The 25,455-nt window shown below is 44.4% G+C and overlaps 1 non-coding gene across 1 annotated transcript; it reads left to right on the top strand.

Moving 5' to 3' along the window:
* Nucleotides 1-15,487: 15,487 nt before the first annotated feature.
* On the top strand, nt 15,488-15,569 carry Trnas-cga (transfer RNA serine (anticodon CGA)). The gene has a single exon. It is a non-coding gene; the product is annotated as a tRNA-Ser (tRNA).
* Nucleotides 15,570-25,455: the final 9,886 nt, after the last annotated feature.

Genomic DNA, 25,455 nt, shown 5'->3' on the forward strand with positions numbered 1-25,455 from the left:
GTCTTGACTGACATGTTATGTGCGTACGTGATAACCCATCTCAATTATTTATGTGACACTTGCTCAATTAAGAACTTCATATTAAGAAACATTATTCAGTGTATTTTTGAGACATCATGTTAGGCTTTCACCGTTCAATTCAAATTGTATATTTATGTGCTGTGCATTTGTCACGTTGTGGTGTTACTGGGAGAAACGTGTTCTATATAGTGCGAGCGCTAACTCTGTAGGTGATCGTCTTCATCTGTATAAATCCTCATCGTTTGTCCTGCGGACAGCGCCGCTTTGTCTCTGCACGACTGAAGTGGGAATATAAGCGTTCTACCGTGGTATAAGACGTCTTATAATATGTAAGATATGGACCCTGTGTGTTCTATGTTCGACCCCTCCAAGAGCTAAGGAGTTGCCGGCGCCTTGCCTGAGCGCCAACATCTCAATACATCATGTCAATAAAATAATCACAGGTTAACTTTTTGGCAAGTTGGTGTTTGCTAAACCCGATGTAGTTGCGTGAAAACTCGAAAGCAACAAAAAAACACAATAAAACAGAGGAACAATGCATCACGGTTGTCTCTATTATTGAACATGAGTTCACATTCAGTAAGCGCAGTTTCACCAGACAGTCCTTGAAAAAGACGGAACCACGAGAATGTATGTTCGGAAGTGTTTCCACGTCGCTCTGCCAGCGTTGCGATTTTCCATGAGAATGTATATACCACGACAATCTTCTTTGTATGCGGTGTAAAAATTGAAGCAAGGCAAAACAAAACGTGGCCTGTGCGCTGTAAACTATACCAAGGACGCACTTCGCTCCGTCCCTGCTGAATCGAAGAGTGAATGCAGTCACCTTTTGTATGCAGTCAACCGCGAAAACGTTTCACCTGGGAACGACATCTGGCGTGGAGCGACTCTCAAATTCAGTTATGGCTGCACGTGTACTGCTCCGGGTTCGGACTCCGCACGACATCCGGACACTTGTTGCTTTCCTTGAATAAAATTGCAGCGCGTATGAACGGTGATACGTGGAAGGTGCATCAGCAAACACACAAGGTGTTACCGCGTTCGTGTGCCAAGTGTGTGTCCTCCTTTTATGTGCGCTACGTTATTATTCTACAATGCCGTATACCGACAAGCCCGCGTTGCAGTATTACTTTCCTTTCTCTCCACTTCGCATTCGATGCAGTGAAACTCGACTTTCGATCCTCCTGGGATGTCGTATAATCGCTGCATTTTTTTAAAGAAGCACGGCAGAACTACTGATGCAAAGCGTGCCGATCTCACTCATGTACAACAAAAAAAGTTTTCAGAGGCCTGCAAACAGAATTATGGCTAAACAAAATGGTTTTTTGTTGTTTCTCTGTTGCCTGCAACGTACGGTGATGGAGAATACATACACTGGTGAATACGGCAATGGTACTATGTTTCGTTTTCCTTCTTTTTTCTCGGGCTTGAAACAACAATGTTATTGCTGTTCGCTTAGACGCAGCTATAGATCGCGGCGGTGCACGCGATTCCCACCCACCTCGAAGTGGTCGTCGATCGATATCGATGCTTTTGTCTCAGCTATAGGACGACGGCACGCGGCGATCAATCAACAGTATGCATTCCTCCAGTTGTGCACACGCTTTATGGCATACAGAACAGTTCTCGTTCAAGCGATGCTGGTTGCCTAATGCAATAAGCACTCTTTGGATATTTGAAGCATTTGATCTATCTATCTATCTATCTATCTATCTATCTATCTATCTATCTATCTATCTATCTATCTATCTATCTATCTATCTATCTATCTATCTATCTATCTATCTATCTATCTATCTATCTATCTATCTATCTATCTATCTATCTATCTATCTATCTATCTATCTATCTATCTATCTATCTATCTATCTATCTATCTATCTATCTATCTATCTATCTATCTATCTATCTATCTATCTATCTATCTATCTATCTATCTATCTATCTATCTATCTATTATGATGTCTGCATGTCTCCATGCAATAAGCTTTCAGTTGCCAGTCGGAGCTTGTGCTGTCCATTTGGTAGGGGGATAGTAGTGTAAATGGGTAGTTCATGTTTCAGCTTTATATGTCCTGAACTCTATCTTCAGTTCTGAAATTTTGTGTGCTCAATAAGGAAGCTCGTGGTCTTCACAATTGTGTGATTTTGACCATGCAGCTTTTCTTAGTTTTTTTATGGTTGAGTACCAAATTTTAGACTGGTGCACAAAATTGAATGTACCGTTTTTCAGGAACGAAAAACAGTGTGACCATGAAATTTAGCACGTTTATTCAACATGATATTGGTATTATTCTCTACATATAACAATGGGCTCCTACATATATCTCACAATAAAAAAATATTGTCCTCACATGTCACATGGCGTGTCAGAGACTTTCCAATTAATATTTTTTTTCTTAATCACAACTTGAACAGTTTTTCAGAGTTCTAGGTTCAGACTATTTAGAAGGAATTTAGGTATAATCTGAGAAAACAGATTGGTCAGATAGTTTTCTAGAAATGTTACATCAACCTAGGAAAATTTTCAAAAAACTGATCGTGAGAAAAACGCTCGTACAGCAATGGCTACGCTACAAAAGCATTTTGGTGAAAAAATTTGCAAGCAATATGTATCAAAATAGTAGGAAGTGACTATATTTAACCGATCTAGCCATAGTTATTATAAAAAATGCATAAAAAACAATGATAGAAAAGAGCCCGCACTTCTCTCAGGAGGCGCGGTCTTTGGCGCCATTTTTAAATTATTTGGGGGCACTCCTACGCGCTCGCCATGCAATGCAGGGTTTTGCTACTCAGAGTGTGTATTATGTTTTAGTAATGAAATAAAAAAATTGCTTTTTGGTCGAACTACCCTATCATACCCACTTAACTGCGGAGCAGTTTAAGAGGTCATCCTGTCGTCGCCTCATGTCTTGCGTTGTTGTCACGCTGTCAGTCTCATGTCTCGCGCTGGCGTCACGCAGGTCCCACGTTGGATACACATAAGCCGTTTGGAACGCCAGCGCGCACTTGCCCGTGAACGTCAGCGTCGCCGAAGGAATAATTCGTCAGTCCAAGCCAGCGTTGGGAGTTAGTCATAAATCTACGGAGGAGAGGCGGAGGCGAAACACTAGCACTGGCAGCAATCAGCACTGTTTCTACTTAGAAAAACAGTAGAAATGAAACCATAGATCAGAAATTAGAAAATCGTGAAAAAATCATATATTCGCAAGAAAGCAACCGAAAAGGAGAGAAAATATAACATAAACACAATAAAAGAACAGAGGAGAGCAGAAAATAACATATTAACACAAAAAAAGGAAGAGAAAAAAAGCAGAGAAACACGAGATATACTGGCTTAAATTTTTTTGTATCTCGTCTTTATTCTGCTATACATGTACACATACGCGATATAATGTGAAGCGACCATTAGCAGCGAGAAACCATTGTGAGCATGAACATACAAGCCAATTAATTGTCGTTCCAATCTACTCCTGCAACGGACGTGAATCACATGAGTGCTCTTATTGCAGGCATCACCTTATTTTGCTCATAAAAAAGGGCTGGAAACCAACGCAGTAGCTGTATAAACAAAAAAAGCTGGCAAAAAAATAGATGAACCCGACGGAGAACTGCGTTGAAAACGCATGTAACTCCAGCCCTGTCTTAAGAAAGCAAAAAATAGAATCTTCATGCAAAAGAATTTGATCGTCTCGACTTTTCCGGATTAGCATTCGCTAAATGGACTCGCCTCACTGCATCGATAGTCCATGTACTTATGTACAATGTTTCGAAGTTGGCGGTTTCCAAAACAAAATTATTCCATTGTATTAGCCGGAACACCTGTAACTTCCTGGAGCCTGCTTGCGTGACATAATTTTCTTCTTTGGTTCTATATCAAAGAAAAACTCTCTTTCGAAAACTTTCTAATAGTGAATCTTAAAACAAAAAGAAAAATGCTTTTTCTTGTTCTTGGAGTTTTTTTAGCCGAATGGGTAAACCGAATTCCGTCGTGCAAGTTACTGCCATAAAAGTAACGTGCTTTTAGTGAAAGCTTTCTGGCGTCGTGAGTCTCTGCCAAAGAGCACACTAGAGCACATAATCGACAAATGGAGCCACGCAATATGAATGCTGCTTTTCCGATTACCCTGGATGTGTAGAAAGAAAGCAATTTCTTGAGTGGTGGGCCACGAAAGCTTGAAATGAATGCGCCTGATGTCCGCCACGGTGGTACAGTGGTTATGGCGCTTGACTGCTGACCCGAAGGTCGCGGAATCGAATCCCGGCCGCGGTGACCGCATTTCGATGGAGGCAAAATGCTAGAGGACCGTGTGCTTAGATTCAGGTGCACGTTAAAGAACCATGGTGATCGAAACTACACAGCTACACAGATTTTGAATGAACAGAAAGATACAATAAACTCGACAGATAGCCATAATAAGCTCAAAAGAAGGTTTAAAACCTTTCTTGTAACGACGGCTTGTGTTTTGTAAGATGTTGTTACGTTAACTTTTACTGTACTCCCAACATTCCTGCTTTCTATTGTGTGTATTTTTTTCTTTGTATGCCCAGTGTACTGATGCATTGCTGCTCTATATATATCTGTTACATGACACATAGATCTGTTTAGCTTACCTAGCACATGAATCCTGTGTGAATGAGAGAGTGATCCGCGCGAACAATTTGTTTATGTAAAATGCATGTATAATGTGTGTTCTCTGTTAATTATGTGCATATGTAATGCATCAAATATTTTTACCAGATGTAATAGATATAATTTCTTTTTTTTCGGCTGTATATTGAGCGAAACCCAAATTCTGATACAAAGTGCACTTTTTGTATATGTATTGTCCACGCTGTATGAACTGAACGGGGGCAGGGGCCTCGTCAGGCTGTCTCAGCTTTTCGTCTCTGTCTCCGCAGGAAATGACCTGAAATAAAATTACTTTGATTTATTGATTGATTTATTTATTTATTTATTTATTTATTTATTTATTGATTGATTGAAACTTCCGGAACCATCCAATTCAGTACCATCCAGTTTAACAGAATCATATCGTGGTTTTCAGACACAAAAACCAAGCAATTATTATTATTATTATTATTATTATTATTATTATTATTATTATTATTATTATTATTATTATTATTATTATTATTATTATTATTATTATTATTATTATTTTATGCGCTTCAACGACTTCGATTATGAGTAGATATTATGAAGGTGAATGAAAGTCCATTGCTCAAAGTAGGGTACGCAGGCACATGCGCCGTTGCATATAATATGCGGAAAACCCACAGTACGTAAAGGCAGCACTATTAATAACACTCTATAACAAAACCTCGTCGCAGTTGTTTAGCGTGGGCCTCCCAGATGCAGTGCGTGCAGATCGCTGAATCTAATCTTTCCTCACTTTGATCCCTGGAATGGGGCGGGGGCTCTGTCTGCGACAACGAAAACACTGACCTACTTGTTTCCGAATCGGCAGCTGCTGGTGCGAAATTGAATACACTGGCGCAGTAGCGACATCAAAGCGCCCTCCTGTGGACGTTAATGGCACAAAGGCCGAGGGCACCATGCGGACGCAAGATCTGTTTTCCGTACTTTGTCCCTGTCCCTTATTTTTTCAGGAACACTTATATTCGCGGCTTTCTCACATTATTTTCCGGTTAACAGGTGGCGTCATTGGGTGTGGTAATATGAGTTCTCCCCGTTTGAAAGCTACTGTTCTTTATTACCTTTCCTGGCTTCTGTGTTGCACTGCAATGCTTTTTTTTTTTTTGTAGAGCAGGGTTCTTGTATATTTTGCTTGCATGTAGGGGTGTAAATTGAGTCGGCAAATTATTCCGTCTGCATGGATAACTGCATGCACTCTGAGTTGCTCGTTTTCTGTAGAAAAACAGCCAAGGGAAAAACGAAGAAAATAAAGAGAGGGAAGACACACAGCGCTGCACTCACAGCTGAATGTTTTAGGCAAAAGCCATAGATGACTCATCAAACGCGAAAGTTCACCGTCGGGGACAACACGAGTGATGCAAAAAAATTATCATCGCGGGATATCACCCGAAATGTGTGACGTAATCTTGACGTCACGTGACGTAACGTCACACGATGAGTTATCACATGACATCGTATCTTGGTGAAAGGTGGGCCGATCACGAAGGCAGTGCAAAACCAGGCGAGGTGCCTCAACTCCTGGATTGAGTGCAAAACCACGTTAGCTGTAAAAACGTTTCGGAGGGTTGGCGGCGCAGGATCAATACATCGACTGAGAAAAACAAGAAGGCTTGCACCTTCGAGCCGTCTTAGGTGAAGGCATAAGGGACCCTGTGAGTAATTTCGGAAGGGAGCACAAACTTACATGGACAAACCGCGCATGTCAAGCGATCACGTTTGTCTTGCCTTTCTGTTGATGTCTCGTCCCACTGCGCAGTTCAACCAGAACGAACCGGTACCAACTCGCCCAACTCTCCATGCTGCTTACTCATATGTCAAGTGAAATCAGATTCAGAAAAATGCTTTCATCGAGGAAAGAAAACACATTTTTGTGCAACATCACTGAAACTTGGCTAACACAACCATCTTTTTCCCTCTCTTTTTTGTATTCGTTTTTTTCTTTTTGAGCGCTGTTCTTTTTTTTTCTCAGAATATGAATACGCACCAATTCGCCCAACTTGCCATTTATCTCAGCTCTTTTTTTTCTCTGCGTGGAGAAGTTTTTGGATAGCACAGCGGAAAAAACTTCCTTCAGTGCTACATTTAAAATACGCCACAAAACCTGTATTGCCAAATGCTACAGTTCTGACACACCATACACGCACTTATTTAGCCTTGTCCGAATACTTGAATTTAATTATTAGTGGGGTTCTACGTGACAAAATCATGATATGATTATGAGGCACGCCATAGTGGAGGGGTCCGGAAATTTTGCACCATCTGGTGTTTAACGTGGACTGACATCGCACAATACACCGGCCTCTAGCATCTCGCCTCCATCGAAATGCAACCACCGCGGCCGGGATCGAACCCGGGACTTTCGGCTCAGCAGACGAGCACCGAAACCACTATGCCACCGTGGCGGACTTGTCCGAACATTTTAGGAGCTAGGTCCTTTCTGTTTGTCTTATCAGCATCAACATCAACAGTGTGTTATATACGTTCTAGGGTACTACGAACACATATTTTTTAGAGATGTGGCCTTTTTAACTGTCATACCATAAACCGAGCTAGCCGGATGTAAGTTTATATGTCTGCGGTATTCGCTTCTCAAATGAGGATGCACACAAGCCTGAACCAATGGGCGCGCCCACCGGAGTGACGTCATGAGCCGAACGGCAGGTGACCCCGCGTTCGGAGAACACTGCCGAGTGTATGAGTAGGACTACTTTTTTAATCGGGGAGGCGATCGGCTGTCGTGCTTCGGTCATCTGAGCGGGGCCTCTCCGTACTTTTTAAGTTATATCCGACTATAGTTCGATTCTTGACAGAATTACAATCTTCCATTCCATTCTATTCTCCCAATTACATGTCAAATGGACCTATCAGTTTATGTTCCGTCATGGTTACCGCAACCACAGTTCCAGTTTCTCCTTTTTTTAGCGGCTTTCTCCGTGTCTTCCACGTCCTACGCTCTACTCAAAGTTACCGCAAAATTGATTCTTGCACTTGTGTTTTAGCGTTGTCACAATAAGAGAGAACAGAGAAGTAAAAGAAAATGCTAATGTTGGAATGTTTACATGTTAAAGTTTGTCCGATTATCGCAACGAAGGCAAACAAAATGTTTCGCATGCAACGCATTTTGCGATTCGTCGAAACAACAGATGGTGCGTTGCACAGTATTTCGGAAAGTATTCTTTTAGCGCGTGGGCAATGAAAAGTTCACACGAATTGCAAAATGACTTGGCATTTTGAGCTAATGGGGCGAGCTAATGCGCGTCATTTATGCCCCAAGCTCCCCGCATAAGCTTGCTTAAAACAAGGACTGAGCAGAAGACCAGTTTCGTAATATTTTCGCTACATTCCTCGGCGCAAATTACGGCAGCAGATGGCGCGTGTCTCGGCCTTTTTTTTTATTCTCGGAAGAATTACGAAAAAAGGTCATTAGCGCTTGACAAGCGTCTAACGATTACTTTGCCATAGACTGGGAAGCTGATTTGATTCAATGCGTTAACTTCATCGGCGTGTCTGGTCTGTGGTTTTTATTATATTGATCAAGGAAAGATGAAAGCTTCGACATAGATCGAGTTTCATCGCGGACATTCCATTGTATTTTTCTATGATCAATGCTTCTCCTGTTGTTCCTTCATGGGAAGAAACATTGTGAGATTGCAAGTTCGTTTCGCAGAAAGGCTAACGCAATAAAAAGATGGTCCCGCTTTCCAATAATGTCGGGGCTCTCATCGCTTCTTATTCATGTCAAGTTTCATTGTATATCTAATCTCTCTTGGTACGGCCTCTGATGCTGCAGCGTACCGCTAGAGGAATGTGCTAACGCGACGAAAGAGATAATCGTCTGTGAACTATTTAAGGCATGTACTGGCTAGGCGGTACCTTTGTGTTTCTACTGCGCCAACAAGTGTGATCGATGTCAGTTTGATCAATCGATCGATCAATCGATCAATCAATCAATCAATCAATCAATCAATCAATCAATCAATCAATCAATCAATCAATCAATCAATCAATCAATAGAAAAGACGGTTTTTGTTCATGCGCACAATAATGTTATGAGGAGATACTCGTCGAATACGATAGTTTAGCTTAAGTATAGGCCCCGATAAGCTTAGATGTTTATTGATTCTTGTTTGATTGAATTGTCGTGTAGTCTAATCTTGCTGAATAAGTTACCGAAGAAAACTTTGTGACCTTGAACATATCCTATTCTCACAGGTAATTCAATCATAAAATTAAAGCCAGTGCCACCCCAAGTGAAAGTGGTACGAGCTGCGGAGCAGTAATTCGCCTGTGTTTCCCTTGTGTTTATGTTGTGTTTATCTGCACTTTTCTGTTCTTTTGGGTTCTTCTGTTGTGTTTATGTGCTCCTCTGTTCCTTTTTTCTGTTATTTTCGTGTGATTATGTGATATTTTTATCCTTTTCAGTTATTTTCTTGGGATTGTTTGATTTGTTTTGCTATGATCTATTTACTGTTCTATGGGCTCCTTTCCGCTGGCGCTAGCGCTTGGCCTCCGCTTCTCTCTTACGTAGATCTGTGTCTAACTCTCGAAGCCTCCCGAAACTGTCATTTCGCCGTCGCTGCGCTGTCTCGGACATACGAATTAGCCCTTCGGCGACGCTGGCGTTTACGGGCAAGCAAGCGCTGGCGTTCTAATTGTGCAGCCTTCTCGACTTATGTGTATCAAACGTGGGACCTGCGTGACGCCCACGCGAGACATGAGACAACGACAGGCCGGTCCCTTAAGCTGCTATGCAGCTAAAAGAAGTTGTTATGTACAGTAGCTTCGTTCACAGGGTTGGCAGAGATTTCGCTTATCTGACAGTATCCAGCTCTTATTTACGTCACCGTAAACGAGTATATATCAAGGAAATATATCCAGCCAAAAAACACACGAACGCAAGAAACGGTGAAGCAAACAAGAAATCGGCTAGACTACCAACTCTTTAATCACCAAAGCGAGGCTCTAACATGTACACTATATATATTTCACGGCCGAAGTCATGAAAAAATGGCACGTAAAATACTCGAGGCCTTTCACATTGCAAAGAAGGTCTGTGGCGTTGCGCAGGATGGAACAAGATTTTGTGCAATCTTTTTCATAATCTCAAGAAGCAAATAAGGATGCGAAGATGACACACAGTAATTGCATGCCATGTTTTGTGTTATACCTTTTTGGTTAGTTCGGTTGATGTGAAGGTGATTGTGATATGACCATGTGACTCCATGAGTGCATATGCTTAAGCCTCGATTTGGTGATTAAAGAGTTGGTAGTCTAGCCGCTTTCCTGTCTCCTTCACCGTTTCCTGTGTGTGTTCGTCTGTTTTTCGCTGGACATATTTCCTTGATGCAATGCACTAACTAGTCCAACAACGAGTTATACTAAAACGAGTATACGACTACGGCCAGTTGACAAAACGATTGATGCCGCTAGTATACAGCTTTCCCTCATTAAAACTGAGCGCTTCGCAGTCTAAATGCAGGTTCGGACTGATTACTTTGTGAAACAGTGTTCTGAAACTTCGTGACCTTGTATGGATGATTAATTAGCAGTGTCGCGAGCCTGTGCAAGAGCGCTTGAAAGAAACAAATATAGGTCATTCATCGTAAGAGTTACTGTACATAACTAATGACGACCCGTCAAAATGTTTAGGTAAACTCGTTTAGATGACGAGCAATTAAGTTTCCAGACTTTCGTGCCAGCGATGGAAACCTGAAGTTGAGACACTCACTACCATAAAATTAAATCATCACCTAGACGATGCGCTTCTACAAAGCCGGCGGTAGTTCACTTGCAGCAATGCTTCTACAGTGTTGTAGAATTGACGTAACGGATCAATGCCGTGAGTGCAGCGTGTGCTTGAATATAATGCGTAGTAAATTACCTTATTTAAAAAGACATCATGTCTACGTTTATTGCCACTCGCATGCACAGCAATAGAGCGTCTTATGGTTAAGCTTGCTAAACGAATTACTGCAGCGGCAACCATTGAATACATAGCGAATATTCTTCAATGTTTCGCGTTGCCAGACTGAGTCTGAGCGTTGATAGAAACAGCGGTGCGAGTATTACACAAAGAAAGTTATTCTGAGGCTTCTAAGTACTACACCACTGAGCGTCGCACTACCCGTAACTGGGTTAGTATTTATTGCGTACGTAGGCAAATTGCGGACCAAGACCATGAGCCCTAAAGTGAATATTTCATGAGATGATTATTGTATTAGTGCGTTATTCCCTATCTTTGTAACAATTAGGGGCGTGTCCACAAAAAAAATTATGGTACGGCATAGTCGATCGCTAGAGCTGTCAATGAATACCAGTTATGACAGTTACAGATCTAAGAGCTTTGTTGCTGTAGCAACAAAACTCTTACATTTAAGTCCGAGAGAAAATTTCCCACACACTTGCGATGGTTTGTACCTAAAGAGGGTGACTGACTTCGCAAGAAGCAGTTACGGCCGAAAAGGTTCGCGAACTCTGCCCAGAGTTTATAACGTTAATTTCTGTGGTTTTGCGTGCCAAAACCATGACATAATTATGTTGCACACCGCAGTGGAAGGCTTTGAAAATAATTACCATCTGGTGTTTCTTAACTCGCAATTAAATCACAAAGTACATGGCCCTCTAGCGCGTAGCCTCCATTGAAATACCGCCGCCGCGGCTGTAATCGAACCCGCGACTCTCGGGTCAGCAGCCGAGCACCAACTGTACAGTCTGAATCACACATGTCTACAGTTTTCGAGCGTGTGGCTGTGGACACTGACACTATCCACGGCTGATATCTCGCGTTAGCTACAAGTTTTTGTTTATGGTTGAATTATATATAACGTAAGGACCTAGCATACTTTGTGACTACGCTTCATATCATTACGGCGTCGGTCTCCGCACAATTTAGCATAAAACGGAGGCCAAAGCGGCCGATACTGGCCGCTCTAGATAAGTGTGATTCAGGCTGTAACGCAGCGGTGGACAGGGCTTTATGCGAGATTACTGCGAAATTGAATGCAAGAGCTTTAAAATAAGTTTTTCCTTTGCACGATGGAGCATCGCGTGCTACGTCCTGAACGTCGAAAACTTCGCGTAAACTAAGCACTCTTCCACAAAGGAGTGCTAATTAAAGCAACCTTTCGTGCGAAAACTTGGGGTCCTTACGCAAGCACAAGTTTCCTGGTAGGCCCGAAGATCGGGAGAACTTCAGCGTGATACAATAGAACGCAGAGCGGAGGGTAGTCGGTTTCGTCAAGCGCATTGTTTACCGTTATCTGCTCATTTACTGCAATAATCTCGAACGCAAGGCTTTGGATGCGTTCAATAGTTCCTCCATTGTTGTCGAGCTTCTTCGAGGGGATAGCGCCGCAAGGTGCGTGGGAGCTTGGAGTTTGGTTGTGCAAGCAAAACATTTCCCAAGTACAACATCCGCGTGGACGTACTTAGAACACCGGTGTTCCGCTGCTGCAAGCCATGGAGAGATAATTGCTGCTTGCCTCCTTCAGACATCATTTCTCGCTGCCCACGGCAAGAGTATTCTTGGCTGGGTCTTGATTTCACGCATGCCCACAAAAATTGACACACGGACGAGACGAGGAGAAAAGCTGATCAATCGCGGTTTCACGGTTCTTTTTTCCCCAATGTATACATCAGTCCAGTGGTACGCCCGTCGCCAACACAAACAGCGCAGGCTAATACCAATTTGAACTATTATCATTGAGCCGTGAGTGTTGCAAGGGAAAAAAAATGCCACGCCTGCGCTGAAACCGCAGCACAGTCACAGCGAAAGCTGGAAGAGCGGCGTTTCTAGAGCCCGTTAAGCTCTCTTCGGGCTACAATACAAGTACACTAGAAAGGTACCCACTACGCCATAAATCACAATTTTTATGAAGTTGGGAAGCACCTACTAAGCCATTATTCGTAATTCTGCGGAGAAGCGAGGCACCAGCTACACGTCTGTAAGGCATTATGTGCACTTTGTTGACGCGACGACTGATGACGATGAAGAATTATGGCTCAGCCCTTTTGTAATGGGTTGGAATCGTTAAACGGCCCACCAGTTATGTAATTTGCATTGGGTGACGCCCAATCGCTGTTTCCCTCTCCCGTCATGCTGTATAACATACGTTGACGTGAGAGAGAGACGGGGGGGGGGGGGTCGAAGAACTTTACTGAGACCCCGAGAAAATGGATCATGCGCTTATAGGCTTCCTTGGCAACCAATACAAGTGCACTTGCGAGGAACCCACTACGCTAAAAGTCATTGTAATTTTACTGACACCACGAGGAAGTGGATCATGCGCTTATGGGCTTCCTTGGCAACCATTGGCAACCAATACAAGTGCACTTGCAAGGAACCCACTACGCTATAAATCATTGTAATTTTTGAGAAGTAGAGCAGCAGGCACTCTGCCATTTTTCGTCGTTCTACGGAGAGCGTTGGTACCTGCTAAACGCATGTAAGGCATTATGCGCACTTTGTTGATGCTGTGCCTGATGACGATGAAGAATTATGGCAGAGCCCTTTCTAATGGGTTGGAAGCATTCAACAACCTACTCGTTGCGCAATTCGCATGGTGTGACGCCTGGTTACAGAATTCGCGTTGTGCGACGCTTGGTGCTTATTTTACTCTTCTACCGCGCTATATTGCATATGCTAATGTGGTTCCTTCCCGACATGAAGTCTGTATAGGACCTTTTTGCACAGCAGTTTCAAGCACCGGCATAGCTCAGACAATAAAGAAAAAAAAAACCGGCATAGCTCAGAGGTTGAACACTGGGCTCCCACGCAGAGGGCCCAGGTTCGAACCTCGTTCCAACCTGGAATTTTTTCTTATTTCGTTTTTTTTCCTATTTCGAGCGATACTGGTTACGGACACCGGCGGCGGCGGCGGCGGACAACTACGGCGCCAAAAACGGCCGGTGAAATGATCTCATAACAGCTTTCGCTGTAAAATGAGGTGCCCTTCGCCTATCGGGAAAGGGAGGGAGGAGGGGGTAGGAAGCAAAGCTTGGCGTGTGCATGTCAGACGTGCTATTTCTCCTTTCTTCTTTCTTTCTTTTTTGCTTTCTTTCTGAACAGAAACACAGTCGGCACAGCACGCGCAAGCCCTTTCGTGTCATTCGCTTCCCGGCAGAAGCGAAAGGGCTCTGACTGGTTGCGGGTGTGGCGTGAGGGCGCGCGTACGCATTTGGAATTCTGCTAAGAATCCACGTTCCGGCGCCGGCGCCGGAACGTGAATCAATCCATGGGCCCACGAGCGAGAAAGCCTAGGAATTGGTCTATGAATGCTAATGAAAAAGCCCATGAATCAGCCCTCGAGTGAGAGACCACCAAGTATGAGAAAACGGTGCGTACAGACACGTCTGTTACCGGCGCCTCTTCGCAGGTCGTATTTTGCTCCGGGTTTTCCGCGTACGACAACTACGCCACCGAAATTTGAAAGTTATAATAAGCTTCGCTTGCATATGCGTAAGCAAGTCTGCTATATTGTTGACAGACAGGAAAGGTCCCTACCTTACGCCGTGTTCCTTACATAGTCATCTGCACGTGTGGCACCGTATTATTCTGGAAGAATCCGGCAGCATGGAGAGCGGAAAAAAAATAGGAGGGAGAATCACTCAATGCGGTATAAAGAAAGAAAGAAAGAAAGAAAGAAAGAAAGAAAGAAAGAAAGAAAGAAAGAAAGAAAGAAAGAAAGAAAGAAAGAAAGAAAGAAAGAAAGAAAGAAAGAAAGAAAGAAAGAAAGAAAGAAAGAAAGAAAGAAAGAAAGAAAGGTTGCATGTCAGGCCCGCAGGCGCACTGCTTCGCTAGACCCATTTACCCGATAAAGCAAGGGCTCCTGAATATCTTCCACACTTCTTGTGGTGGTGGTGGTGGTGGTGGTGGTGGTGGTGATGATGTTGCAGCAGGCGGGGTTAGCCTGGCCTGCATGGCCAGCAATTGTTCCGCCTGAGCATCTCCTGTATTGTAGGGGTATGTGAGCAAGTGCCGAACAGCCCCGTGTCTCGCAGGAAAACCAACAAAATTCGTTGCACGCTCTTCCCAGGGTTCTTACATGGGCCAGTTGGTTGATGAACATTATGCCAGAACAGCGCTAAAAACGAAACACGCAAGACGCAGCGCTGTGTCCTGTGTGTTCCGTTTTTTTTTTTGCGCTGTTCTGGCACACTGTTCTTTTCTTCTGAGGTTTCCGCCTGCAGCTAACTCGTACCAATATTCCTCCACGATATTTGTAACGGTAAGCTACATTTCTTGGTCTTATTTCTAAGGATCTAATAATAAACAAGCGTGGTATGCGCCCGTATAATTAAAAATGCGTGACGACACAGACACCTATCGTACAGGATAATGTGACTGATTCATATAACCGGGATTGTTACACGTGCGACCACAACTTTAATATATCTGCTGACCCGAAGTTAGCGTTATCGAATCCCGGCCGCGGCGCCCGCATTTCTATGGGGGCAAAATGCTGAAGGCCCGTGTGCTTAGATTTAGGTGCTCGTTAAAGAGCCCCAGGTGGACAAAATTTCCGGAGCACTCCACTAGGGCGCCTCTCATAATCATATCGTGGCTTTGGACGTTAAAGTACAACAATTGTTGTTATACATTTTCAATTTCGAAATAGCATTTTCATTTAATAAAAACCCGAACGTCAGAAATCCCGTGTGCTTAGATTTAGATCGGGGTGCCTAATAATCATATCATGGTATTGCTCATAAACTTAAATAGTTTTTCATTAGTAGTATTATTGCAGATATAGGATTGAAAAGAACGATGTATCAGATTTATGCTTTATGAGCCGAAGACGTATTGCAGTCGTGGCCGAGTGGTTAAGGCGATGGACTCGAAATCCATTGGGGTCTCCCCGCACAGGTTCGAATCCTGTCGGCTGCGTTCTTTTTTTTTCTTTTTTTTCAGCAGTTGCCAGAAATGCCCCTCTCACACAGCAAGTCCCTCTCACCGAGCCATTTCATACTTATGAGTTCTCGTCTAGTAATGAAATCCTGGGCGTGGCCAACCCCACTCCTACATAGAAACTTTGATGATCATTCAATCGACTCTACGGAATGTACAAGCACGTTCTCTCTAGCAAAATGTCAGTGGAGCGTTCCGGTTTCACGGTATGACTTTGTCCGATGCTGGATTTAAGCAGATCGATATCGACGGTGATGATGATGATTGCGGTTATTATTATTGTTATTGTAATGGAGTAGCAGACTGTTGCAGAGGCACTGATGACTGCGCGTTCACCGCATCGCCGAAACGAAGAGAAATGTCTTGAGGCGTAGCTTTGAAGATTATCTCGAGTAATATATAAATAAAAGAAAGAATAGAGTCTCAGTGAACTAAAAGAGCACTTCATCTTTCACCGATAACAAAAATCGCCTTCTAAGCGCACCGTACAGATGGTTAAGCAGCCAAGCTGAAACGTGCAGCCCCGACATTTATCACCGTGTTAATCCGACACTTCTTTAAAGCCTTTATCAATTATTAGTCACGCCTCTGCAGAAATCTTAATTGGTGTTTGCCGCCCGTCTGTTCCCTGTTTCATGTGTAGGTGACCAGTGGTGAGTAGTGGAGCTTGCCTAATTTCTGTGGGTAATTTATGTGGGACATACGCGTTTTGAGTTACTCCTCCCGCGATATCATGCAAATATGTTATGCCCAAGGGCAGTGTCTCGAATAAAAAAAAGGTATTACGTACATAGGGCGAACGAATTTTGCTTTTGTAATTGGACTATCACAGTTCCGCTGTAATAATTTCGTAATATTGCTTAAAATTGCCGCGATATTTCAAGCAAAAGGCAAATGCAAGGTTAATGAACTGTTTACTAATGAAGCCTATGTCTGGATTTTAGGGAAGCCCGCATAAACTACCCATCGTCCCTACCTGTATTAATGAAAACGTAACTTTTCAATTTAGTGAAAAAAAAATGTAAAAAAATATTCCTTTGACATGAAACGCAATCAATTTCACGTTTTTGCTCGTACGAACCCGTTATTTTTGCTACAGAAGCGTTGAATGTCAACAATGTTATTTTTATTGCGATAGCAATTATATGGACAGTCTCGGCTGGAAAATGTCCGTCGCCGTCGCCGTCATTCACCGTATATGTATAATTATGTATATATAAAGAAAGGCCACAAAGAAAAATAATTAAGAAATTCTTTCCGACGCGCGGAATCAAACGGGCGACCTCTCGCTTTGCAGCCCGCCGCGTTAGACGTTAGGCCACGACAACACCGTCTCTAGAGATGCAAAATTTCCGGAAATTTTGAGCAATCGGAAAAAAATCTGTTTTTTTTTTACGTTTTTTTCCGAAATTTTGGAAAAACTGGAAAAGAAAATTTTCTTTAGCATATGACAATAGTTTATTGTGAAATGTCAAAAGCCATAACTCTCATTATGTAAATAACGAAGTCTTGGTTTAACAGATCGAAGGCAGGCCACAAGCATCACCGCGAACGCGTTCAGTTCTCTGTGAATGGGTGCAGCTTCCTAGTATTGTTACGGCAGTCAGAACAAAGAACACTCAAATGTCTCTTCCGTGGCTGCTTCGGCGTGGCCTCGACCATGGAAACAGTGAACAAGATGGTAAAAAGATGAAGTGTACCTCCTATTCAGAGTCAGTATCAGTGGCTTCAGCAGTAGAATTCTTCAACATGTTGAGATGTGCGTGTACAAAAACAAGCTTTTGAACGGTTTCATTACGCAGCCTGTTCCTACGCAGAGTATGAATATTTGCGAAGTTGGACCAGTTCCGCTCACAAGCAGCTGATGATGGCGGAATCTGTAAAATGTTTCGAGCCAGAGGCATCACTGTCTTACTCGTGCAGATTCCTTCCCACCATGTTGAAGGAGGGATGTGGTTAGCAGAAGCCCATATTCCGGGTCTTGACCATATGCCTGCATTGGTCCTGTATTTTGCCACATCGGAGTACACTTTTCCAACTTCGAGGTTCATGTGAGTACTGTGCTCCGAGATCCAGTCAAACGCAGACAAGACTTCTTCGTCAGTCAGATTTTTCCCCTTGTACCTTGGGTCAAGTAAATTTGCTACACAGTGCACGGGATGAACTGTAAACTCTTTGCCTGTCTTTAAGGCTTTTTCGGCGAGACCTCGCTCCCTCTGCGAAAGAACAGAGCACTGCAGATTCGAGTGAATCTCCTCCGCTAGATTGTGAAGCAACTTTGTGACGTCGGAAAACAGGGCTCCGTCACTTTCTACAGCTTTGATAGCCTTTGCGATGGGTTGCAGCAAAGTATGGCATGATTTCAATGCGACCCAGAACTCTTCTTCGTCCAGAACGACCAGCCTAAGAGTCTCGTCGGACTTCAAGTTTTCCATTATAGCTATTTCCTGCAAAACATCCTTGTTTTTCAAGAGGCTTTCAAAGGAGAGACAGACACGTACCACTCCATCTTGTCTTGCTTGGAAGCTTCAGGCTGCAGCTCATATTTTTGCCGTACTTCGATTCCTGCCTTTCTTTGAATGTGGCCAATACCACGTGGGTTTTCTTCACGTATTTGATTATATCTTTCGCCTGCTTGTGCACATCGTGGATTGTGACATGTGTAAGGAGATCATTCATCAACAGGTTCAGAGAGTGTGCGGCGCAACCAATCGCTGTAACATGAGGAAATCGCTCAATAACAAGAGCCCATGACGCTTTCATATTGCTTCCATTGTCGGTTACCAGAGCCTTTACCTTTGAGCTACCGACCGATTCCATAACAGCACAGATTTCTTCTGTCATATAGGCCGCAGTATGCCTGTTGGTGCCGGTGGTGACTGACTTGAAAAACAATCGCGATGGTGTGCAGAGTACAATGTTTATAACTGACTCTCCTTCGACGTTAGTCCAGCCGTCCGTGACAAGGGTGATACATGAAGCCTTTTCAATAGAATTATTCATGGATACGGTAGCCGCCTCGTACTCAGCGTCGAGCAGTGGACCAACCAAGCTGTGCCGGCTCGGGGGCTTGTAAGATGGTCTGAGTGCTTTAAATGCTGCCTGCCAATAGTCATTTGTAACCAAGGAAATCGGCGAGTTGGAAGCATATATCGCCTTTGCCAATGCTTTATCGGCGTTCTTCTGCGCTTGAAGTGTCATCGTATCTGCTAAGTGAGTAACCCTTCCAGTCGCTGAGGCTGCACTGCTTGCTGTGCTGCTTACTGCGCCATTATTTTTGCTTGAACTGAGACTGCTACATGAAGGGCTGCGAGAGCGGCTTCGTGGTGTCACTTCCTGTCTTTAGTATTTCACGGACTGAGCAGTGTGCTTGGAAAGGCGAGTCGCATTGGGAATAGCGTAGCTGCTGTTGCAGTACTTACAGACAGCGGGTCCCCGTTTCCCGCCAACAGTCTCCCCGATTGTGAAGTGCACCCACACTTCGGAAATTGGGCGTACCATTGCAGAATCTGCTTCCACACGGCTTGATATGCGGACTTCCGCCACAGGTTGCACAGGTGCACAAAGGAAAGTCAAAATTGAACAATAAGGGGCACCAAAACATGAGAAACCGCACCCGACCGACGAAGCTACGCTGACGCTGGAGCAGACATTACGTGATGTCGACGGCGAGTGGGCAGCCGTCGTTTGGCGTTTCGGCATCATGTGCGACGTTCCGGTTTCGCGTTCTGCGTTTCGGTTTACTTTCGCGCGTTTTTCCCGCGGAAATTTTGGCGCAAGTTTTTCCAATTGCGCCGAAAATACTTTTAAAAACCAGTTTTTTTTTTCGGAATTTTCCCGCTTTTTTCCCCACTTCGCATCTCTAACCGTCTCTCAGCCTGCTAACGGCGAGCTATTTATATACACCATGTAATTCAGCATGCTTTCTTAGTGGCCACATAGATGGCGCGACGTGCGCGCCTGTTGCGCGCTTTAAAGATCGTCGCCCCGCCCCTGCGAACGCCGTTGCTGTTCGCTCTACAGGGCGTCGTCGCTTTCGTGCGCTTATCTCAAGGAAAGAAGGGGCGGCCGGTGGGGTGCTTCGCTTCGCTCGCCGCAGCGGCCGCGTTTGCGAAAGGAGCGCGCTGTTCAAACAGAAATAAGTAACAACTGTGACAATTAGTTCGCGCTCGCCTTGTGTGTACCTGTTCGTTTGTTTCGTGCGTCCTGCTTTATGTTTGAGCAGTGCGCTTCAAGTGTCGAGCTGTGACGCATTAGTTCGCGCTCGTCCTATGTGCGTTCTTCTCGTGCGTCCTTTGGGCTCGAGCGATTGGCTACAATTTATTGCTATCGCAATCATTGCTTCACCGTTGCGGCGAAACTCTGACTTTTTTTTTATCGACCGCTGGCTGAAGTCTGTCAGCCGCGCATTTGTTCAATTGCACAATCTATTTGAATATTCAAGCAACCATTGACGGCTCGCTTTTATATGAGGCAACGCGGAACAACAATTTTTTTCTCTTAATGTTTACAGTGAAAAAAGCCGTTCCAAAACTACTGATGAACATTCCAGTGTGTCGAGTCACACTGTAAACGTAGCGTAATTCCGTGGACGATCGCGGATATCTGTGTCACTCTGTTACACCCGCGCTATCGTTGCGTAGCAGGCGGATGCATTTTATGCATGGCTTGGCACGAACGTGTGCCGCGTATTGACGAAAACCGTTATGAGCATTCCGCAACGGTTGTCGACAGTCACTGCTGACACTTCTTTCTTCTAGATGCGTAGCAGCTCTTTGACTAGCCTGTGTAACGCTGTCCGTCCGTCCGCACAAACGCGAGGCAACGCGCTTCCCTCGGCGCAGGTGTTGGAGCGGTGCCAAGTAGGTCACGCCGCAGCTGGGCGTTGACGTCACGCACCCCTCGCACGCTTCCCTCGCAGGTGCTCGCGTACGTCACTCTCTCCTTCACCCGCCGGAGCGCCGCAGCTGCCGGCTCCTACGCCCGCCCTCCTCCCGTGTCTGCGTTTCAAACAAACGTTTACACCAGTAGACGCTACACCGAGTTTCGCTTCAAACCAATCTTCCAGCGCTCACCGCAGCACCCGCGTTAGCGCCGTTCAACCCGTGACGCCACCCGTGCGCAACGCTGCTGCTTCGCATCCCATCAGCGTTCCCTTCGGGGAGATGGTCTAATTTTTTTTCTTTTATTTACTGCTGCTTCACGCAGAGGTGTCTGTTAAACTGATGCTCGGTGGGAATGTCGATGGATAATGCCACCTCGCATTCCCCTTTCAGTTTGCTTTATTCATTTAGTAATGAGACGGATACTGAGTCACGCTCTGTGCTCTCTTCTAGACCACCCGGTCTCGCGCTGGTGCGAGTTGTCCGAAAGCGCTGATAAATATAGAAATGTATATAAAGGGAATGGAAAAGGTTAATCTAAGGTCTGTATGTGGTACCGTAGAGCTCAAGTAATGTCATAAATTAAAATTAGATAATAATAATAATAATATCTGGGTCTTAACGCCCCAGAACCACCATATGATAATGAGGGACGCCGTAGTGGAGGGCTCCAGAAATTTCGACCACCTGGGTTTCTTTAACGTGCACCTAAATCTAAGTACACGGACCTCAAACATTTTCGCCTCCATCGAAAATGCAACCGCTGCGGCCGGGATTCGATCCAGCGACCTTCGGGTCAGCAGTCGAGCGCCATAACCACTAGACCACCGTGGCGGGGCATAAATTGAAATTGGAGTCATAAGAACAAAATAAATTAGCATAAACAGCAATTAGTATGAGCACTTAGGTAAACTTGTACGAAATTGATGGTTGTAGTTCAAGTGAGGAGTTACGTTTTTGGTCAAAAGGCTTGCATGCCTCGTCGAACGGGAAAATTCACTATCGGCGTTGGCGTCGACACGAACGATGCAAAAAGTCACGCGATCAGAGATTACGGTTTAATGTCGTCCTCGTGACGTCACTATGACGTCACAAAGACGAGGGCACGCGATGACGTCACTACACAAAATAATTGCATGGTGAAAGGTGTGCCGATCGCGGAGGCAGTAGAATACCAGGTGAGGTGAAGAAGCATTGGACTGCTTGCGATCCTGGAAACAATGCAAAACTCTGTTAGGTGCAGAAAGCTTTAGGTGGGGGTGGGAGGGGCCAAGGATCAATACGCCGACTCAGCAGGAAGAGTAGAATATGGCTCACAGTTAATCAAAATTTTACTAGCACAGTCAGCCCTAAGCCTTGTCTTGCGTTGGTGTCGCTTCAGTTTTCTTATATCGTCGATTATGCGGCCGTATTTGTATGGGCGTGCCTGAACAAGCAGTCAGCCGTGTGATGTTAGACGCTGCCCCAAACTCTCATACGGTGAGAGGGAGGACAGTGAGCTCTGGATAAGCGACTCACTAATGCCACGGTTAATGCCACGGAGCTTGATGCCGGCAGTCGACGGTGTCGCCAGAACGTTCCGCTAAGCCATCCGGAAAGCCAAACTGTCAGGAGAAACAGTCTGACAGCGTAACGTGTGGTAATCTATAACCGCACATAAGCCTAGAACGCCAGGCCATCATCGAAAGACGGTTCGGTAAGCCGCGCGCAAAACAGGCTAGGTATACCATGTGTGCTTAGCGTAGGAACGTTTATACTTAGCGTTGTAGATATTGTCGCGGACATGCGAAAGGAAGAAGAAGAAGAGAAGAGGAGGAGAACGAAGAGCTTTGGACGGCCGCAGTGCTCAACCTCGACCTCAACCGTTACCTCAACCAACCAACCATCGTTCATCTGTAAATAAAACCATTTCACCACAACTCGCTCTAACAATATTATCGAGTAACGTACTTCACTTGGGGCTTGTTTCTTCACTTTATTTTGAATTTGCTGGAGCCATTATATAGTGCAATAAAAGAAATGATGAAAAATATATTGTAGTTAATGAAAAAATATTCTATGAGCAGTTGTCTTGCCTTTAATACCGAGCCATTAGCGTTGGCAGCATGATAAAAAAAGGAAAACATGTACCAGCGCCACGGAGGGAATAATATTCCATAATACCAAGCGCAATAAGGTTTAGACAAGAGACGCCAAGCACGGACTAGCCGTAACTCTCAGGTGATTTTATTTCAAACGCATAGCTCATTCAGTACAAGCCCATGACAAAATTTCGAACATGGACGTGCGCTATACGTCCACGCAGCGCCTCTGTACCTGTGTGGAATGATATATTAAGCTGAAACAGTGCCTGTAATAATTAAAGTGTAACGCATGCCGCAGAATTAGAGTGGTGACCGGTCTTCTGTTCTTCGTGCTTACTGTCCTGATTGCATGCGCTGCTGTGGCTCCACGATGTAGCGACGAACGTTGTCAGGTGTGAGTCTGTGATCGAATAAAATCAATAACGCGACGATGTCCATGATTTCCCGTCCCACAATGAGGACGCAAAATAAGCGCTAGAAAATTTATAAATAAAACCAAATAAATAAACAACGTTTCTAGAGGATTATCAGTAGCTTACGGACGTGTGTAGGGCAGTTACATTAATTTTAGAAGCGTAGCAACTTGGGCTCATTGCTGTAGCTTTATCTTTAGACAGCGTGTCCACACAAAGACATATAGAACAACTGACGACACGAGCGCTGACGTTTCGACTGAATTTTGATTTAACAAAACAACATATACACAGAAAGCAAAGAAACCACATGATGCATGGTTTGCATATCTAGGAAACAACATAATAGGTATGCGCAACAGCAAGACTGGCATCTTTCACATCATCACTAACAATGATTGTTGGGGCTTTCCGTCCCAAAACCATCATATAATGATGAAAGACGCCGTAGTGGAGGGCTCCGGAAGTTTCGACCACCTGGGGTTCTTTAACGTGTGTCTAAATGTGAGGACACGGGCCCCTAGCATTAGGCTTTTATCGAAATGTGGCCACCGCGGCCGGGATTCGATCCCGCGACCTTCGGGTCCACATCATCGCTAAGTCCCATATAAAAACCTAATATCACTTTCTAAGAGATTAATTGAATTCTGGCTAGTACGCGCACTTCTACCCTTACCGATATGCTACGCTTCCACTACTTCCCAAATGGAGAGACCTTGATGCCTGTATAGATCACACTTATATCAACATACGTTCTTCTAACTCACTGTTTGCTGCCGTTCATTCACTGTTCTGACCTCGTTGTCAGTGAATTTAGGGCGCACATCGCGAACGCTAACATTCCTTCGTCGTAAGATTTAAATAACACTCTGCTGAGCTAGGGACACATTCATCCAGAGTTATCCATCCTTTTTCCACTAAGTCGCGATCCATAATTGTCTCCTAGAGGGCACCCAATTATGCAAAATTGCCTGTAGCAATAACTCTGTGACCTGAAACACACTGAGGACATCGTCGCAGAGGTACTAATGGACAAAAGTCCAGGGAAACATCACACAAGAACTACATTAAAAAATTCTTTCATCCATGTACACGTAATTGCATGCCTATGTGTCAAGTCTTCCTTCTCGTTTCGATGTCTTTGTTCACTAAATATGATTGGACGCTTATGGTTCGGCCTTACATTTAGTCGACGCAGTGTCACAGACACTGCCCCAGATTTGACGCTCTTCGTCGTAGAAGCGTTGTTCGGCTCCAGTGGACCGTAAAAGACCTCACGATGTGATCACGCGGCTGTACAGTAAAGTGTATCTCACCCTTTAGCTTGTGTATGGTTGGTTAAACGAAAAAGAATGATGTGCGAACAGTAGCGTGATATTCGGCATTTCTTATAATAGCCGTAAAACCAAATGATGGGCGCCCCAGATTTTATCCCCGCAGATGTGCTGTTCTTTTTTTATTATTGTGAGTTGATCAGGAGACGTTGGCGCTCTTATGTAGAGTCAGCTACTGTGTCATGGTTGTTTGAAGTAAAGGGCCTCGACCCACTAATGGCGCCTAAAAGCGCTTCCAGATTAGGTCAGAGGAGCAATAGACGAACCCGCTGAGGTCAGGCCAGCCGGAAATTAATGTCTCGCCTACTAGTCAGGACATGTCAGTCTGAAAGGAAAAAAATAACTACAGAAAATACAGAAAGAAGCTTGGCTTCACTGACGAAAAAATGCGTTGTATAGCCAAGCAAAGCCGGCCACGTGATCAACACTGGCAAGTATAAAAAAAACGGTGGGAGGGGGGGGGGGACGGGGGACAGTGACATTAACTGTAGCTAGAAAAGCTAAATTTTTGAAAGAAAAAGAAGATGAAGTTACACAGACGAAATTGGGCAATTTCAGATGATCACAATAGTAAGCACAAAGAACGCTCACTAATAGTTCGTGTAGAATATTGACGCAGTTAACGCATTATCGTAAGTGTCTGCGAAAATAAATAAATGTTGCGACCACTCAACCAGTATTCTCGGAGTCAATTTATAATTCTGCTTGTTGTGAAGCTTGACGTTAAGTCATATGTAGAGGCATCCCGCGCTGGACCTTTGCAAGCTGGGAAGGAAAAGCAGCATCCAGCATTAGCCACACTCACCGATACGCGCATGCTGCACAAAACAGCACCCTCCGGAAAAGAAAGATTGCTTCATATCGACCCCTAAATGCGGAAGTCTGTCCTTGTTGCCCTCTGTGCATTATCTCTTCCTCGGTCTCGGGAGTGTCAGTGTCGCATGTTTTCCTAACATGTAATACTAACAGTATTTACGCGCTGCAGAGGTGCATAACAGGCTAAAAATCAGAAGAAACAGAAAAATGAGCCAATGTCCGTTTTGTGTATATCTTGGTTTTTTTCTCTGTTGTGCATCTCTGCAATCCATCATTACCCTCAGTGTGCCATACCAACTATCTCCAGTGGACACACTCTTGAACCTGTAACACAG

This window comes from Rhipicephalus sanguineus, chromosome 7 (assembly GCF_013339695.2).
Source record: "Rhipicephalus sanguineus isolate Rsan-2018 chromosome 7, BIME_Rsan_1.4, whole genome shotgun sequence".
NCBI lineage: Eukaryota > Metazoa > Arthropoda > Arachnida > Ixodida > Ixodidae > Rhipicephalus > Rhipicephalus sanguineus.